Here is a 20,468-nt window from a genome sequence, read left to right on the forward strand (position 1 = left end):
GACATTCAAAAAAGATTCCCAAGACTTGTATTTTAATTTAACTATGTTCTGACAAAAAGGATCATTGGTACTGTTTCCTATGTTAACAAAAGCAGTGATATTCACTTCAGCTTCCATTCTTTATAGTCAGGATATTTCTTAATACAACAGACAACATCCTGAGAGCTAACAGTGACTTTAGACCTGAAAAGGAATAAAATATTTAAAAATAAGAAAACTCTAGTTTTGATTCCAAAATGAAATTACCTAGTCCTTAAAAAATAGTGCAATGAGAAAATGACATTATTGAGGGAAAAAAAATCTGTGCTGGAGTCCACATTGAAATGTGCATTTCAACAATATTCTGTGAGTAGGAATACACATTGAGTACTATTTCCAAAATATAAAACTGAAGGGCACATGGAGAGAGAAATATTCAGGTAGTCATTTTCATAAAAAGGAATATACTTGGTAATTACTGCCTTAAGCAATAATCTATGAATTAAGTATAAAAAATATATGCATATTAATTCAAAATATATTATAATTTAACACAAGCAAAATTATTTAGGATTTACACTGAAAAATATCACCAATAGGTGGCGCTGCTGTGATTGAATTTGATTAAACTTCATGCAAATCTGACCCTAGATGTTACTATTTTTAGTTTCCTGTATCCCTCTATCTCACAGTCTACTTAGCAACTGTTCAAAAGTGAACTGGTGATAAAATGTCACTGAGGATAAAATGTTTTTAAGTATTTGGGAGGCATTTTCTATCACCATCATTTAAAAAGATGAGAAATAAGTCAGAGATCATAGCTATAAAAAATAGACTACTTAAGGTGGTACTTATCTGATAAATGAATATACAAGTGCTTAACTCAAATGGAGGTTATGAATTTTGCATAAAGCCCTTCATCAAGGTTGAATTACATAATGTCTCATTTAACAGCATATCTATGTGACATTCCTTGTCAAGCATTATTTTTCTTTGTCAAGCGTTATTTTTCTTTGTCTGACTAAACATTTGATTTGTAAGATATAAAGTAAATTTCACTGACAGTAAAAAAACCATGTTTGCAATTTGCAACTACACATGAATGATAAGACTAGTGAATGCATAATGTATTACTATAAAAAACTATGACTTTGCACATGTGATATTTACAGTAAAACACCAAAACTTTGTTATTTTGACTTTATTTTAAAAACAATAATAGATTTAAAAATGAATTCAGATAACTGATAGCAGAATTACTGTGATAAAATTCAATACATGCAATGATTTATCAGAATAGAATTCACTTCTCAAAGTTAAATGTTAATAACAAACCTTTAATTTGATATTTACATAAGTTGAAAGTGTATTTATTTGAAATTATGCTGGACCATTTAAAAATTCACTACTAAACCAACTCGAAGTGCATATTCCAAAAATGAATTGTTTTAATTATTGCTTTCCTTCTTTGAATAAATTCATACACAGAAGTTAAAATTTCTTTAGCCAGTAAAAGTGGGATTTTTAAAGTATAAATTATAGGTTTTCTCAGTAGTATTTTATCTCCTAGATTTCTTAATTTTGCCTATTTCTCAAATTTGCCTATTTTAATCTCTCTTTCTGTTTCATACATTTTAGCCACTCTGCCATATAACATCACAGAGTATTGTATATTTAGGCTGCTAAAAATAAAATTTCTGTACAATAAAGGATGACTTACACAACACATTCCCTTAGTTATGTAAAACATTAAATGTTATGGATTTAATTGTGTCCTCCCCCTCATTCATACAGTGATATCCTAAGCCCCAGTACCTCAGAATGTGACCTTACTTACAGATGAGGTCTCTATAGAGGTAACTAAGTTTAAATTAGGTCATTAGTGTGGGCTCCAAACCAATATGAGTAGTGTCTTTATAAGAAGGGGAAATTTGAAGACAGACACACCTAGATGAAAGACTGATGTGAAGAGGATGGAGAAGACAGCAATCTAGAAACCAACAATAACTCTGTGTGTGCGTGTGTGCACATGTGTGTGCATGTGTGTGTGTGTATCTACTGTTACAACATTTCAACAACAAAATAACCATAATCACAGCCATACCATAGATACACACACACAACCCCCACCCTATATATTTGGAGCAGAGGCACTTACCCTTGTCTTGGGATGATTGTTAGACAGCATCGAAGGTAGTCTAATCACATACAAATTATACATTTCAGATAATTATTAATACAAATAGTAGAAGTGATCAGGTATATCAAATGAAGAGTCATCAGGAAATGGGCAAATTTAGACATCATTGTCTCTGTTGTTCTATAAATATAAGTTGAAAGAGCCCTAGTGCTTCACAAAGTTGGTAGATGAAAATAACCCCTGGCTTCTTTGGGGTTAAATACGATTCAAGCCTGTATAAAGTTCTCAGCTGTCAATATAACCCTCTTGGAGACTTTTAGTTCTCATCCCGGAGAGCTGAATACAGTCTGAAACTTGGAGTCTCTAATGTAAAATTGATGTAAAAAATACATAAGCATGTATTTTAAGGAGTAGAAAGAGAAAAAAAAATTGATGATAGTTATAATTCTGATAGAAAGACTCTATTTAGGTAATTTATTTCTTTAATTCTTGCTCCAATATTTTATTTTTATTTTAAAATAGATTGTCAAGATAGTATAAGAAGTACTTTATTGCATTCTATTAATAATATGTTATAATTTTAAGCACTCAAAATATTTACAAAATCCATATATTTCTATTGATTTTTTAGTGTGCAATGTGTGAGATCTGAGACAGTGGGAATACTATTTACAAACACAAAATAAAAACTTAGACAGCAACTTCCCTTCCTTGAAGACAGAGTATGATATATATGGGAGTAAGGTAAAGCATGGAGTGAATAAATCCAAATTAAACAAGAAATAGAAATGTTGAAAGCAAGAGTTTTAATGATATTGCCAATGGCAGTTCAGGGCAAGGTTGTTTCTGAATTAGGATGTCAATATTTCTGGAAACTCTCTAACCAGAGCAGAAAAGAACAACCAAAATAGTATTCTAATTTAAAATTTTAATCATGTCAGTAATAACAAGCAATTGCTAAGTCTCTGCTCCATGTAGCTTCACTAGCTTTCCCTTAATTTCCACTCTAGTGCCATCTCTTCCCATTAGTTCTCACCATGCTATTTCCCCATCCACTACACTTATGATTTTTCCCCAAATGTAATATTTTTGTTGCCTCTATAACTTTTAAATTATGATTTCTTTTAGGTAATATCATTCATCTGGGTGAATGAAGAACTGAGTCAAATATCTAAAGAGCCTTTATTAAAAACAAAACAAAAGCACAGTCAACAACCATGTCCAATTTCATGTGGTTGTGTCACTTTGAACTGTATCTAATCCCATTGTTAAGGTGGAAGTCCAAGCCAGTTTGCTTAGAAACAGAGCCCGAGATTAGGGATGATTATTAGGCAGGTGACTTATGAAGAGAGTGTCATTTGGAGAAAACTGTAAAAAAGTTTGTGAAAGAAGATTGGACAGAGAAAGAAGGTAGGCAAAGGGGTGTTTTCAAGGATAGTCTAGAGTCTTACTGATTCCAGAGGTAGCTCTGGTCTATGAATTGCATCATGATACTTGTATTCTCCTGAGGCATGAGGCTGTACCATCATATCATTTATTGGTGTAATCTCCCAGGCATCTTTTTATAGAGCTGTTCCCATTAATGAAAGGACAATTCTCCATGAAAACATGAAGATGTGGGTCTTTTAGCAGCAACTGCTTGGGTATGGAATAATGTTGACAGTGGGGATGGAGAAAAACAGGAAAAATCAGGCTATATTTTCCATGTAGAAATAATAGTTTTGGAAATGTATTGCATATAAAGCATGAGGGAAAGTAAAGAATCAAAGCTGGAAATTAGTTTATGTCTTTAGCTGTTTGGAATAGTGGTATTTTTGTAACTGAAATGAGTTAGGTTACAGCAGATCTTGAAGCATAAATTCAAGGCTTCCAATTTAGCCATAAGTTTTAAAATCCCTTCTAGGCATGCTAATTAATATATCAAATGAGGAGTTGGGCATAAAATTCTTGAACTCAAGAGAGAGGCCAAGTGTAGAGATATGAGTTAGGAATTCTTCAGCATATAGATGACATGTAAAACTATGGAAACAGAATAGACTACCTGCAAAATAGTCAGTTGTAGAAGAGGACCAATACTGATTCTTAAGACATTTCAATATTTGGAGCTTAGGTAGAAGAGGGAGAGCAAACAAATGAAACTGAAAAGGACTGACCATAGATCTAGGAAATAATTGTGGTAAGTATGGTGTCAATGACTAAAATTTTTTCACAAAAGTTATGAAATGGTCTTGAGAGACTGAGTAAACTGGAAACAGAGAAGTTTCCTCTGCACTTGTCAGATGGATATTGTTGGAAATCTTGTAAAGAACATCTTCAGGGCAATGGTTTACAAAAACCTCAAAGAGGATAGCTAAATAGTTCAGAGAAGAGAAGGAAGTAGAGACCAAATGTGAATGTAACTGGAAAACCTTTTCTATGGAGGTGAGAAGAAGAATGAGGGCATTTGTGGGAGATGAAAGAAAGGTTTTGAAAGATGATGAAAAGTCAATAAAGTTCTGTTATTTTGTTATAAGAGAAAGTACTAGATTATAATAAAACACTGGTGGGAAAAAAATCAGTAGATTGATCAAACTTGTTTTTCCTTTTATGATTTCTTTATTTAATTTTAAACTTTGGTATTCTCCAAAGTTAAACTGAATATAAAGTTTACCTATATTTAATTCTATTTTCATTATATTTAATGTGCATCTCTTTCTTTCAATATTAATTAAAAACTTTAGCATTTTCCCCACTAATCTAGAAGGCAACTTCAGCATGTTAAATGTTTAACTATACTTTTTTTCAGTATCTGATCTTTGTATTATATTATTCTTTCTGTTTCTCTCTTGATGCTGAAATTTGTCATTATTGTAGTTTCATGAAACATGTTAAAATCTAATAGTGCAAGTCCCTCTATACTTTTCTCTGTATTAAAATTATGTCATCTATTTATTTTTCCTTATGAACATTGAACATTTTTCTGCAAAGTGCCCCAAAATAAATCCAATTGTGAAACAGCAAAATAAAAATCTTCCAGTACAGAAGCCTATTGTTTACAAAATAAATACAAATGTCCTACAAGCTTTAAAAAGGATGTAAACTGGCCCATGGTTGGAATTAACAAGTTAAAATGATAAGAAGAAACTAATTTTCACTTATTAAGTTGATTAAACTAAAAAGTATGATGTACCTTTCTTGAAGAACAGTTAGGAGAAAACATGGTGTCATATGCTATTGTTGAATGTATATGTAAGTGCAAATTTTTGGAGAGAAATGTTGAATAATCCTTCAACAGTGAAATGTTCAAAATTTTGATCAAGTGTATATAGATATATAGATACATATAGGTATGCATACATAGACCAAAGGTGTCTGTTGAAGTGTTATTTGTAACAACAAAGTCCAAGAAATTTATTGGGAATGGCACTGAATATAAGCAGAGAAAATTAGAAATGCATCTGTGTTCATTCTACTCCTTCAAGGCTGTGAACAGAAAACAACAGGTGGCAGAAACTTCCATCGCCTCTAAAAGTTGTCATAGAACATGGCAGATGTCAAACCTATTCACATTCCATTGGTCAGAGTAGTCAGGAGGCAAAACTTAAAGTCAGTGACACAGGAAAGGCAGGAAAAAATAAAGGTACCAATGGAGGGGAATGAATGAATAATTACAAACAAATAACACATTGCACTAAGCAACAATAAGAATCATGAATAAAATTAATTGAAACATATAAAATATATAAAAAGTCCATGATTTCATAATGACAATTACAAGATGAATGCAGCACATCATTATTCTAAGTTAAGTAAAGGAAAATGGGAAAATCAGGCATTTCACTGCCTTTCCTCCACAATCTATACCTCAGCATAACTGAATACTTGATGACAAAAATTCACTCTTTAGTATATTTCAGCATATATATTAAGGGAAAATTGATAAAATTAGAATATGACCTTTCAAACTCCTAGAGGAAAAATGGATATAGGCAATGGTCTTAGTGATGACTAACATCGCACAGTGACAACTGGACCTTGTGTGCCTTATGATGGAGGGTCACAACATCACTATGAAGTGTTATCAGCCCCCCACCACATGCCAGATAAATCCTATTGAATAGCATCAAGCTTTTAGATCTAACTACTTGACCATTTCACAGAAATATAGTAGCCAGGAGAACATGTTAAATGATATTATGGGAAAACAATTTGGGAAATCCAGAATATACTAACTCTACAGGAAAAAAATGATCCAGTTTCTTTAATAAACAGATTGCAAGGAAAACCAAAAAGAGAGTGAGGAGTTATTTATAGATTAAGAGATTTTCATCGTATATCAACAACATTCAGTGTACTGTATTGATTTGCCCAGTATATACATCTGTCCTGATTCTAGCAAATTAATTTTTTTAAGAAAAAAGCATTTATAGGATAACAAGAGAAGTTGATCACTGAATATGTGATAATATTAGACAATTCTTAGTATCTTGAAAGCTTAATAACATACTGTTATTATGTTTTTAAATGTTTATTGGTTGTAAAACAAGTGTTTTACAATATTTATGAGTAAAATGATACAATGTTTGAGAATTTGCTTTAAACCATTCCAGTGAGGGTAGAGATGGGACAAAATTAGCCTTGAATTGACAATTGATAAGTGATGAGTGTATGGAAGTTCATTTATAATGCTCTCTATTCACAACATTGTAAATCAACTATATTTCAGCAAAATTACTCTCTATGCATATATTTGAAATTTTTTATAATAAAATATTTTCAAAATGTCCATGAGACATTATAAACAGGAAAAAATAGAAAGCAATAAATGGCAATAAATCTATAATAATTAGAAAGCAAATAATTAAAAATAGACACACTTTTATATTTGTTCTCATTTGAAATAGCTAATTAATTTTAGCAATTTTATGTATTGAAAATAAATAAAACTTTTAATGATAAAGCTTTGGAGTTTAAAGTAATAAAGTTCAATATGACATTTTATTTTTAAGTAAATAATTAATAATAATTACTATACATTGTCTCATATTTTGATTACTCCTTAGGGATATTTGCTCTTCTTCTGGTGGGGTATAATTTAGGTGTTCTTTTCCATGGGAAATTGGTGTCCTTCTCAACTACAAACATAGAACTAAAGAGGGGCATAATATCACCACTAGCACAGCATCCATACTTAGCATATCCACAAGTATATTTTATTAGTTATGTTAAAATTAGTTATAACATCCTTGATTCTAGAAAGAATTTAGGTTGACACATAAAGTTGTAGTAAACATTATCATTTTCTAAAAAACTGTTTTATAGGTTTGGAGACTGAAATCTAGGCTTATTGGAATCTAGGGTTCTCCCTCCTGCACCATTTCCACACCATGGTTGATAAACTAAGGTGATTGGCTACCCAAGTGAAAGCAATCATTTTCCCAGGTTCTGGATCAGAGACAGGTAACAAAATTTAGCCTCAGCTGTACAAGGTAATGGAGTAGTATTTGGAATGCAAGCAGTTCTATTTTGCTGTTAAATAGGAAATCTGAGATGTAAGTTTGACTGTATCAGGCACATGAGAGAGCAGTGTTTATCAGCACATCTGGAGAGGTGAAGATGCCAGAACAAAAGGGCCCAGGGAAGCTGTGGGGAAAATCATGAAGAATAAAAGAGTAGCTCCCCTCTTTGTTAGTTACCATGATTAAAAGGAAAGTTAAAGGAAGTAGAATTGGACTTCCTGTGAACCTCTCCATGACACCTCCATGATGTATCTTTGAGATGCATTCATTCACTTAGGAAATTTGTCTCCATTTGGTGGCCCCTAGTTTTTTTTATAAGTTCATGAGCATTGTAATGGGAGTAGAGAAGCCATTTTCAATAATAAACAAAACCCAGTGGAAAATTTCTAGGAATAATTAACAAAAAGCTAAGCTAACTAAAACATCAAAATATTGTATTTTTATGTAGGATGAACTTAGTGGTATTTTCATTTTGAACAGAAACTATGTTTTGCAATTTTATATCTTTCTTTAACATGAGTTAGATTACTAAACACCATATTAAAAGTAGTTTGATTAATACATCATTTTAAGGAGAAATATAAGGGTATAATAATAGGAATAATAATAATAACATTTTTAAATTTTTATACAGACTTCTACTTATCAGAATTATGTTTGACTGACAGCCTCAGCTAAGCAAGTAGAAATCCTTAACTTTTCATAAATTTGAATAAGATTTTCAGCAAATTCCAATAAAATTCACAGATTTAACTTGATGTTCAAATACTTTCCATTCTTTCTACAATGGAAAATTTTTAATGTGTTTCACAGTACCGCCACACAAATAAAGGGATTAAATATGTGATTATTATTTAGTACTGAGTTCCCGCTCTACATTCAGTGTTCTGACAACTGATTGTGATTGTCTTGAAAGAAATAACTATATAATTAGCAGATTCTGCATTTTATTTTTTGTCCTGCTAAATATTCAGTGTCTCATGTGTTTAACTCATTGAGATGCTTACTCTTTGCAAAAGTTATTAACATGCCAAGAGCTACTCCTTGAGAATGGCAATGTAGTAATATCTAGATTGTATTTATAAAGTATAGGAGAAAACTAAACAGCACAATAGAGGAATATAAAAAATTCATAAATGAAGCTTACCCATTTAAAATTCTAGGTACACAATTTAAAAAAGTTTTTATATTAAATCAATCATATTAAAAGTCAGATTTAACAAAAGCCCTCAAAAATAATTTCACATGATTATCTACCTATAGTTTATGCATTAATTGACATTTGAACATTGATTTGAAACAGTTAACAATAGTGGGGGGGAATATAAAAATATGGAATTTCACATTAACTTTTATAAAAGCTGAAATATATAGATGGTTCTACATGGTATGTTTTTTGTTTCAGTTTATTACAAATATGGCTTAAGGTCTTATGAGTTTCTAAAATCTTTATTAAAAAGTCCTTTTTTTGAAACAGTAGATGGAACTTCAAAACAATTGCTTAATTTTAAGAAAAATTCTCTGAAATTTAATAAAAACTTTAGAAAATTATTCTGAATGTTTTGTTTGCAAAAGTTTGGAGAATAAAGAAGATGACAGAATCAGGGAATAATAAGAAGAGAAAGTTGCAAAAACTCATCATAACTTGAGAATTTCTAGTCAAATCTCTAATGAGGGAAAAATGTATTTGTGCAAGTTCAACATGTAGCTAATTAAAAGTTAACCACATTTCCAATATGCCTGACACTGCAAAGTTTTCTGATCAAGACAATGGTTTTAGTAAGTAATCATTTCAATGGAATGGTCAATCAATTAAATCTATTTCAGTAGAATTAACAAATAATGGGAAGTCATGATTAAATTTGTCCAAGGGAGCATATTTGTCACTAATTCATACTTTTTATCTGCAAATATGAGACCAATATATCAATTTTTAGAGCTTTAATATAACCAAAAAAATGCATAATGAAAATAGCATGATTTCTCATGCAGTTCATAGCAGAATGTCCATTTTGTACTTTAGTTTTTGCGAGAGAAAAAAAAATTCCTTCTGCTGTAACTCTTCAAATTTTTATTATACTATTAAAATTATTATAGCTACAAATCTGTCTTCAATATCCTGCAAACAATATCAATAAAATATTTCAAACCCCATAGGCTTCTTATATCAATCTTTCAAAATATGATTTAGTGATAAAAACATTTACTAAAGGATATTCTCCAAACTTTTCAGTCTGATATATTGAAGGCTAATTTATTAATTTTATTATATTATATTTATTTATAGTCCATATCAAGTCAATTAAGCATCATTTCTTAGTAAGGATGGCTTTTATATGTCTATATCCATGCTTTTGTTCACTTCTGAAATTCTATTTGAAATGACCTTCCCTTAGCTTTGTTCTCTTGTGATACTTGTTGAACTTTTTTTTTTCTCCGTGAATAGATCTGTGATTTTTCTACTCATGAATAATTATCCTATTTTAAAAACTAGCACTGTTTCTAGTTCTCTTTTCTCCCTCTTGGTTATTTATTTAGATGATTGAGATTACATACTATTCTTATAGACTCCAATAGATTTTATATTATTTTGGAGAAGTTATTATACACATATTCCTTGTACTAGTTGTCATAGTACTTGGTCAACATGCTGTTCAAATGTATGTATTTTCAGGGAGGATGTCAGAAAGATAACAGACTAGGAAGCTCCAGGCACTTCTTCCCCCATAGAGACACAAAGTTAACAACAATACATGGACCAGAAACCTCTGTGAGAACACTAGAGACCAACTGGGCAGCTACAACATTCAGAACATTTTAAAACCAAGAAAGAAACACAAAGAAAGTTTAGAAATATTATCTGCATTTGGCACACCTGTTTATGCCCCTCTCCCAAGGCAATATAATGAAGCAACCAGAAGGAAACCCTCCATCCTGGGGCTTCTCCTTTGGGATGTAAACAATAGAGTAGACCCAGGGTCCAATGTTCTGGCTTGTCTAGGGGCTGCCCTAGAGACTGGTTTCTGACTCCAAGCACTGACAGGACTGTTGGGAGTTTGGAAGCTGCTGAAAACAGATGAGTGCCTCTGCACGTCAGAACTTTAAGTTTTACAGGTAGACCCTGGGGGGAGGAAAATACCAGAAAAGGTTGGAGAGGACCCAGGACCTCCAGCCAGCCAAAGGTTTACCTGCATAAGATCAGGACTCAGACTGAGAGAGATGGTTGTTTTTTGAAATGCCCACATTCCATAAAAAAATTAAAATGTATTCAAAGAAACAGAGAAATATGGCCCAATCAAAGGAACAGAATAGAACTTCAGAAGTTGACTCTAAAGAAACACAGATCTATGAGTTGCCTGTAAAATAAAGTAACTGTCATAAAAATGCTCAATGGACTAAAAGAGAAAACAGACAATCAAATAAAGTCAATGAAACAATGCATGAATAAAATGAGAATATCAACAAAGGTAGAAACTGTAAAAAGAACCAAATAGAAATCATCCTTAAAGAAGGAAATGCTGTCATTTGCAAAAACAGGGATGAACCATGAGTTCATTATGCTAAGTGAGTTGTCAGAGAAAAACAAATACTGTATAATATCACTTATATGTGGAATGTAAAAAGCCAAACTCATAGAAATGGGAGTAGATTGGTTGTTGCCAAGGGCCAGAAGATGGAGGAAATGAAGGGATGCTGGTTAAAGGGTACAGACTTTCAGTTAAAAGATGAATAACTTCAGGGAATCTAATGTACGGGATGGTGACTATAGTTAACAATACTGTATTGTATACTTGAAATTTGATAAGAGAGTAGATCTTAAATGTTCTCACCACACACACACACACACACACACACACACACACACACACGCACAAAGTACTATGTGAGGTGATGGATGTATTAACTAAACTTATGGTAGTAATGTGATGGATGTATTAACTAAACTTATGGTAGTAATCACTTCACAATATACACATGTATGTATATATTTTATATGTATATCAAATCCTCACACTGTATACCTTAAACTTACACAATGTTTTCTGTCAATTGTTTAATGCATACAGAATTTTAGACATGTAAGAGGAAAAATTCTGGAGATCTGTTTTACAACAATGTGAATATATAGAATACTACTAACTGTACATTTAAAAATTGTTAAGATTAGCACTTTTATTTTGCACTTTTTTACACAATTAAACATTAAAGTTAAATTTTAAAAATTTGTTACTTATTTTTTTCATTTTTATTTATTTTGGAACATAGCTGCAAACTAACATAATATTTTCTTAGTTTCAGGTGTACAGCAAAGTGATTCACTTAAATGTATACATGTACCTATTCTTTTTCAAATTCTTGTAATGGTTTGTTTTTTAAATCCAACAATTCATTCACATATTCTGGATTCACTGAAAAATGTGTAGTTTATCATAAAACTACCTGAGTTCAAATGCTGATTTGACTCCTTACTGAGCCATGTGACCCAGGTCAAACTACTTAATTTATAAAATCTTTTTTTCCTTATCTGCAAATTTGTCATAATTATAAGACCCTCCTCACAGGTTTGCTGAATTTCTGTAAGACCTCCCTTTTCTTCTACATGGCAAATAGATAAGATGTATTCCATAATGAATACATGTTGCTGGACTTAAGGAGATTAGTTATTCTATTGCTCTAGTCTTATAATCTCATTACTACAAGTGGGAGAAATTAGAACCTCCATTTCAAATGGCCCCTTCTTGTAAAAATTATCAGAAAGAAACTTTAAAAGGTTCACTATTGCAAAATGAGGAAAGCATAAATCAGTCTACAAACATTATAATAGTAAACATTACAGTAGAAAGAAAGAATTTTGAAGCACTAATTTTGAACTTCAAATGTCATAGACCTTACATAACCAAGAGTCTCAAAATATTTGGTGTTTTCATCAGTGTTGCATAATAACATATACTTCTGAGAATAAATAATTAATGTCCTTCATCTTCCACCAAGAAGACCAAATTCTTTGATTACTCAATTTCATTTGTTAGGAAAAAAAGGAAGTGGAAATATTTTCTCCTCTGAGTTATAGATTTGGGCAGTTATTCTCCAACAAAAAGAGGTAGCTTGCCTTGGTTAAAGAAGTATCAACAGATGGATGGATAAAAATGATTTGGCACATATATACAATGGAATATTACTCAGCCATAAAAAGGAATGAAATTGAGTTATTTGTAGTGAGGTGGATGGACCTAGAGTCTGTATGAAGTAAATCAGAAAGAGAAAAACAAATACCGTATGCTGACACATACACATGGAATCTAAAAAAAATAAAATAAAATGGTACTGATGAACTCAGTGGCAAAGGAAGAAAAAAGACACCTATGTAGAGAATAGCCTTGAGGACATGGGGAGGGAGACAAGGAGAAGCTGGGACAAAATGAAAGAGTAGTATTGACATTTATACACTACCAAATGTAAAATAGATGGCCAGTGGGAAGCAACTGCAAAGCACAGGGAGATCAACTCGATGATTGGTGATAACCCAGAGGGGTGGGATAGGAAGGGTGGGAGGGAGGCTCAAGAGGGAGGGGATATGGCGATAAATGTATAAATACAGCTCATTCACTTTGTTGTTTAGCAGAAACTGGCACAACAGTGTAAAGCTATTATACTCCAATAAAGATCGAAAGAAAACTTTAAAAAAAAGTATTGTTTTCTTAAAACAGTAGAAATAATATGTCTTATAAGTTCAAAACAAATTCATGTATTTTTATATATAATATTGCTTTTGGAATACTGAGAAAATATGAAAAAAAAGGCATTCTTTGAGTGGAAAATCAATTATGTAACAAATTATTTTTCTTTCGGAATTTGCTAAATTATTTGATTAAAACACAGAAAGCTCAGGGTTTAATGCTTTCATTTAAAGTAGCAAAATAATTTGTAATAGCATAAAATAAATTTTGAGAGAGAGATTTTAAACACTGAAAATAAAATTGTTATTCAGATAAAAATGCCTACTATATTTTAATCATTGTGTTTTCCCTTTACATATCATTTGAATAACAAAATTTGGAAAATATTGTAGAAGCTTTATGCTTAGAAACCACAAGTGGATACTGAACTAACAGACATTAAAACTGGGGATTTTAATGAGTGTCAATATGCTAAATTTCTTCAAAAATGAAAGTAATATTTATAATCAAGAAAAAATATGAAATCTAAAAGAAAATCTTGAATGGGAAATCAATTATATAACTAAAACCTCTATTTTTGTTTCAGGATTTGCTAAACACTTTGATTAAAGTACATTGATCCCCGTTGCAAACATGTGATGTGTAGTCATCAGAACCACTACAATGACTTTCAAAATCAGAAGACTACACTTGGCACAAGTCTATTCAGAGAAGCAAACTATAGGAACCACAGCTTGCCAGCAGGACAACATCAAATGTTCTCTGAATGGCAGTCCTTGTAGTAATCCACAGTGGGACAGAGGCCTGTCCAGGAGCCATTTTCTCTAGAGGTTATGTCTCAGGTGAAAAGGCTAAAACCCACTGGTGGGCTTGGAAGCCACTCTGGCTTAAAGGCCTCAAGTACCATGAAGGGTAATATGTCTTGGAATAACTCTATAAATATATCTTTCAATTTTATGCACCCATTTATAAAGTGTGTGCCCATTTATAAAGGGCTCCACTCTCAGAGAAACTCAAAAGAAGGAGCCTCTGCCAGAAGTTTATGGTTCTCCTAGTAGATGTGTAGTTTTTAATATTGCCTCTATTTCCAGATATTAGAAAGTTAACCAAAGGACAAATATGCATGCAGAGCAATCAAAAAGGGGCTTATTAACCCTTTACTCTCATATCACAAGCAAGGATGGTCTTCTCTCAGACCTGACTGAGTGCTCTTCCAAAACAGAGGATGCTAAGTAATACTAGAAAGAGATAAAGATGTGCTAATACCTATGAAAAAATTCAAAGTAAGACAAAAAACTGAAAATTGAGGGGTTTTACAATTAAATTAATTATGTATTCATACTATTTATAGAAAATTATAGTATTCAATGATTCATTAAAAACTAGAAACTAGATTTTTACAATTAAACGTAGAAAATTCAGAAGCAACCATAATTTAATATTTTCTATTTTTGTATATTTTTAAAAATGATATCTCATTATAAAACATTTTGTAAAATGCTATAGCATTGAAGATCCACACAAATTATGGATAATCTGTTATTTTAAATAATCTGTTTATTCTCAGTAACTTTGTTATTGAATGAACGAACATAAAAAATAGAGTTTCTTCTTACTACAAAGGATATTTTTTGGTTTGTGAAAATAAAAATACGATGAAAATCCTATGCCTACATTTTAAAATTTACTGTATAATTGGAAGTTATGGAATGAAAAGAAAACAATTTTTTGTAATACCATAAGTGGTACAACAGAGGTATTTAGAAATCCTATGGTGAGAACAGACTTGTGGTTGCCAAGGGGGAGGAAGAGTAGGAGAGGGATGGACTGGGAGTTTGGGATTAGCAGATGCAAACTATTATATAGAGAATTGATAAGCAACAAGGTTCCACTGTATTCAATATGTTGTGGTAAACCATAAAGGAAAAGATTATGAAAAAGAATATATATATGTATACATATATATGTTAGCTGAATCACTTTGCTGTACAGCAGAAATTAATACAACATTGTAAATTACTATACTTCAATAAAATACATTTTAAAAATTAAAAGTAAAAATGCCATGGGAACAATTAAAAAGAAAATATTAGTTACATTTGCAGGCTAAAGAAAGATTTCATTGAAGGACTGGCATTTCATCTTGCCACTGGGAAAATTAGAGATTACTAGAAAGTGAAGGCTATTTCATCCAAAGAATGTAGTGGAGTAACTTCAGAGAAATATGGAACCATTTATCACGTCCATGAAAACGTAGTTAGTTATATTTAGGGTGTAGAGCAAAAGTATTGGAGACTCGGAGTTGAAACTAAAAAAAATCAGGAAGTAAGGGCAACAGTAAAAAGGAAAAGTAAACAATTGTAAAGGAATACCAAATTTGTATGAGGTGTGTTCTGTACGAGAATCCTATGCTGAGGCTTTCGCAGTCTGCGTTATAAATAACAGTCCTGAGACTCAAAGACTTTGTCTGTTTTTCAAGGTCAATTATCACTAAATATCATCACTAAATTTAAACTTAAGTCTGTCTGACTTCAAGATTCAGTCTCTTTCCACTAACCCATTCAACCAGATTGAGATGGGCACACACACATTATGCTAATATGCTCAGGTTTCCTCACGTAGAATTTATGGAGTCATGTGAATTGTTTTTAAAAACGTTAAAAGTATGGTCATGTGAAACAGAGCCAAAAATGACGATCCTGGAAGGAAGTAGCATAATTCTAATGCTGTAAAATTATGTCCTCAAAAAGACTTTAAAACACACTTCTACTGATTTATAGGTACTATTTATAGGTATTTCCTTTGTTCAATGATGATAATTCCCAAGAAATGGTAATCCCCCCAAATTTGCACATTTTGTTCAATAATTTGTCCTTTTGGGGAGAGTAGGAAGTTCATTGATCTTTGGAAGCTCAAGTTAAAACATAAAATGGACAAAAATATCAATCCACCACTCCATGTTTCTTTTTTGTCCCACTAATTTAACATTTGTGTGTGTGTATGTCTGTGTGTGTGTGTTCATGTGCACACTCCCACACACCGCCAGCATCTCTGAGTGTTTTAACAATGAGAATTGAGGTGGGACTGCAAAGAGAGTTAGGGCAATTTATTTAATCATTCTCTTAGTATACACAGTAATTTAGAGAGTGTAGACTGTCTGGGGTACAATACTTAAGGAAAATGTCCTAAATCAATCAGACTAGGTAAATCTTTCTCCATAAGTTGTATTCAATCCTGTCAGGAACAGTTTTAGTGTGTAGTATGTTTGAAGCACTCTGTGTGAGGTAAAGTTCCTTGGCAGAATTTTCTCCTCTCTCTTCTCCCTGCAGTGTCTGGTCAGTTTGGGTGAATCCTTATCATTGTTAAAATCGTGAACAGGAAATAGGATGAATAATATCCTATTTTAAGATTGCAGGAGTCAGAGAGGATGGCTGACATTGGAGAAAAGTTGTTTCTTCTACAAGAGCAAACATTGGGATGCCTTGTTCAAGGACTCAGACTACCTGATTCAGATTGATAATAGGCTGACCCAGACATTTATATTTAAAGGGGAGGGAGCTTTTGACAATTTTAATTTACTTTTAGACACTGACCCTGTTACACAATAGGGACAAATAACTCCAAAAAATCATAGGATGGATTGGGAGCAAACATGTGTAGGATTCTTTTATCTTTGTAGGATTTTATCAGAAATAATTGGCAAGCAAATAAAATGACTCCCAGTCAACAAAATTGACCTTTTGTATTTGCCATTTGCAGCATTCATGTCATGGCAAACTATAGCAGCACTAGGAATTTGAATCAAAAAATCTACTTGGGAAAGGACCTGCATTCAGGATAATCAAAAACTTCTGAAATGAGTCCTGTTCATTTTCAGGCTATTTGCTGCTGCACCTGTTCAGACATTGTTCCAACTGGCTCGTGGTTTAGCCATTCCCTCAACACTTGATTAAAAACATGTCTTCATCAAACAGGTTGGGAAGCTCTCACACCTGTATTTGAGTTTAGATTTTCTTCTTTCAGAGGATGATCTTAAATTTTGTACAGAAAGTTTTGTGCCCAGTTATTTCTCTGCATCTGTGTTAAAAGAGATACATGCCACCACCACCCCATACAGCAGGAAGACACAAATTGCTTTCACTGGACATTTAACCACCTTTATTTGCCCAAAACTGAGAGAGAACCATCAATAATAGGAATAGTTTTGTGAGCATGACCTTTATTGTCAGGATCACCTGAAGCTCAAATTCCAACTCTGTCACTTACTGTCTATGAAGCCTTAGTTGAACTGCTTTAGCTCTTTAAACCTCATGTTACTTGCCTGAAAATGGGTACAATCATTCGTTATTCCCATGGCTTTAAGGATTCAGAGAGATTATGTATTAAACATTCTAACAGAATTCCCAAGGCATAGGAAGCTCTTAATAAATTGAGGTACAAAATGTTCTTTAATTTTAAACCCAGGGAGATTTAAACATACCTACACTCTTTATTATAGCCCAATATAATAAGGTGCCTGTCTCTTGCCAAGTTGGGACTTCCTTAGCAGCAAACATCTTTCTCTCTTTCTCCCTCACTCCCTGGGTCCTGGCAAGTAGTAAGGTTTCTAAGAATTTTTCATGAAAGATAATTTTATAAATATAATATTTAATGTTTTTGGAAATCACATCACAAAAAGATGTAAATATAAAGAGAGATATTGGGATTCTCATGTTCATGAATGTAACTATAAAAGTATGAAGAATCATTTATAGAACCACATAATAATGTAGAAATTAATGAATGATTGCATGTTTTTTATTATAGCTGATCAAGTAAATGGGTATTTTTCAGTTCTAGATGTAAAATTCTCTTAGTTCAGCTTTGTCTACATGAACAGGGCCATTCTTTGGGCAATTAGCTAATAGAATTTTTCTATTTGTGTTTAAAGGTTGTCAGTAGATGATGCCTTACCACAATATCATCCTATTCTTATTCATTCAAACACCCATATATTCTTCATGCACATAGAGTTTCTATTAAAATATACCTATAAAAATAATCAAATATAAATATATAGAGAATTTGAAGGGAAAATATGACATTTTGTAACTGTATCTGTAGATTAATTTTATATAAAAAAACATATTGTATTTCACACCAAATCCCCACACTCCCTAATTAAACCTGATAACAGAACATCACATTAGAGTACACTAGTACTTTTATACTCATGATATCATGTAAGTCTACACAATATATGCTGTTAGCCTATAAGTGATGGAACACATAGAGAATTTCATTTCAACACAATTGCCTTGAAGTAACTCAATGTTTCTAACTACAGTTATACTTCCAGATTTACTTCCATAATATATCTAAGACTTTTTGAGGCTCAAGTCAGGATAGAAACTCTCACTTAAAAGAAAAAACTATAGAAAGAGGAATCAGTCATTTTTAAGAGAAGTGTTTTTAGTTCTTCAGGGTCTGTATTATTTGAGGAGGAGAGAAGAGTTTAGGGTTTCTGGCCAAGAACATTATGCAATGATTTTTTCGGATACCTAGCAGACATATATTTGATTCTGTAACAAAATCATTTTATATCTCATATCATTTCTCCTTCTCTAAAGAATTGACAGAACACTGCGTCTTCTGGACTAAAACAGTGGATTAAAATATACACAGATGTAATGCCAGGCTTTTCAGATATTTATGCATGTTGTTTTTTAAAGATCATTTCAGCTAGAAAACTTTTCATAATAACAATAATACACAATAGCTTAGCAAATTTTTGATAATTTTCTTCATATATATTTGTGCCACAAAAACATAACCTCTTATTTTTATAAGCAGGAATTTATCCCTTTCAACCTGCTTTTAATGGTGGGTTTTGTTCTTTTTTCAGTTCATTCAATTTTGAATTTTGCCATAATGATACCTACCATTCCTGTGGTTGATGGCAACACATTTGTTTCATCTGTTTTTATGTAAAGTTAGCTACATCATGGTTTTCCTTTCAAAATAATGTTTCTTTCTGACATGATTTTATCAGTTTTTTTTAGGATAGCACTTGTAAGATTTGTAAAAAAAAAAAAAAAAAGCAGATGCTGTGTTCATTGCAAAAATTAAAAAAAGAGAGAATATACTGCAAGGCCCTTGGATACACAATAATTTCAGTTAAGAATATTACTCATTATGTCATTTACTGGAAGTTGAGTTTCTTTTTCTTTTTTCTTCTTTTTCTACATTGAACAAGTTGTTTTATTTGGTTGGTTGTATGCAAACTGACTGATGTACCTGCAGGGAAAGAGAAGGCTTACAGTACAAAATCTTATATATTTTCATAGGAGTAAGTCTGGAAACAGAAATAGTGAATTTTTAGCTCAAGAGAGACAGGTAGGTCATAACTTTGGTAATTTCTGCTTTTCCATTCTCATTCCCTAACACCCTTCAATTTTTTCTCTTCTGCCATGCACTATAAGAAAGATGAGATAGGCAGTATTAGTTTGGTTCCCATTTTAACTAACAGTCCAAAAATAATTATTAAATTAGAATGGGTTTCTTGAAGGCAGTGACAGTAGCACATTGCCCAGGATATAGAGGCACTATGAAATGTTGGCTGACTTAATTAGTCAATGAGAGACTTGGGTCCTGAAGAGTGATTGAATTTTCACGAGATTCCACAGTAAGAGGAAAAAGATATTTTTATGATTCTCAATGCAGTACTCTTTCCGTTGTAGCATGCCACTTCCTGAATGAGATTTTGGTACAACATGAAGTTTTGAAAGGAGACATGATCATATTATTTCTGTGGGAAATAATGTTATCTGTGCCTCCAAGATTCATGACAGGTTATCAAAGAGGAACTCTGTATGACCTGAAATGAATCTTTATTCCATCATCACTATATAAAAACAAAACTTAGCAGGCAAAAGCTTTTTACTGTCTCTTGAAAGAAGAGGTAGCATTGGGGATTTGAGAAGACATATGTTAAGAGGACTCTCCACTGAATCACATATATTTGGCCATTAATCAAAAAGCTAAGCCTTTAGAAATTCAATCTCTTTGTGTTTTTATCCTCGTGGCTTCCAGTCTTAGATTAATGCAGAGTAACTGGATGAGAAGCAAAGGTTTTAAACTCTAAATGTTAAGCTAATTGTTTATTGTTGATTACCTATCCAATTGGTCTCACAT

Source organism: Hippopotamus amphibius, chromosome 3, assembly GCF_030028045.1.
Source record: "Hippopotamus amphibius kiboko isolate mHipAmp2 chromosome 3, mHipAmp2.hap2, whole genome shotgun sequence".
In the NCBI taxonomy this organism is placed as follows: Eukaryota; Metazoa; Chordata; class Mammalia; order Artiodactyla; family Hippopotamidae; genus Hippopotamus; species Hippopotamus amphibius.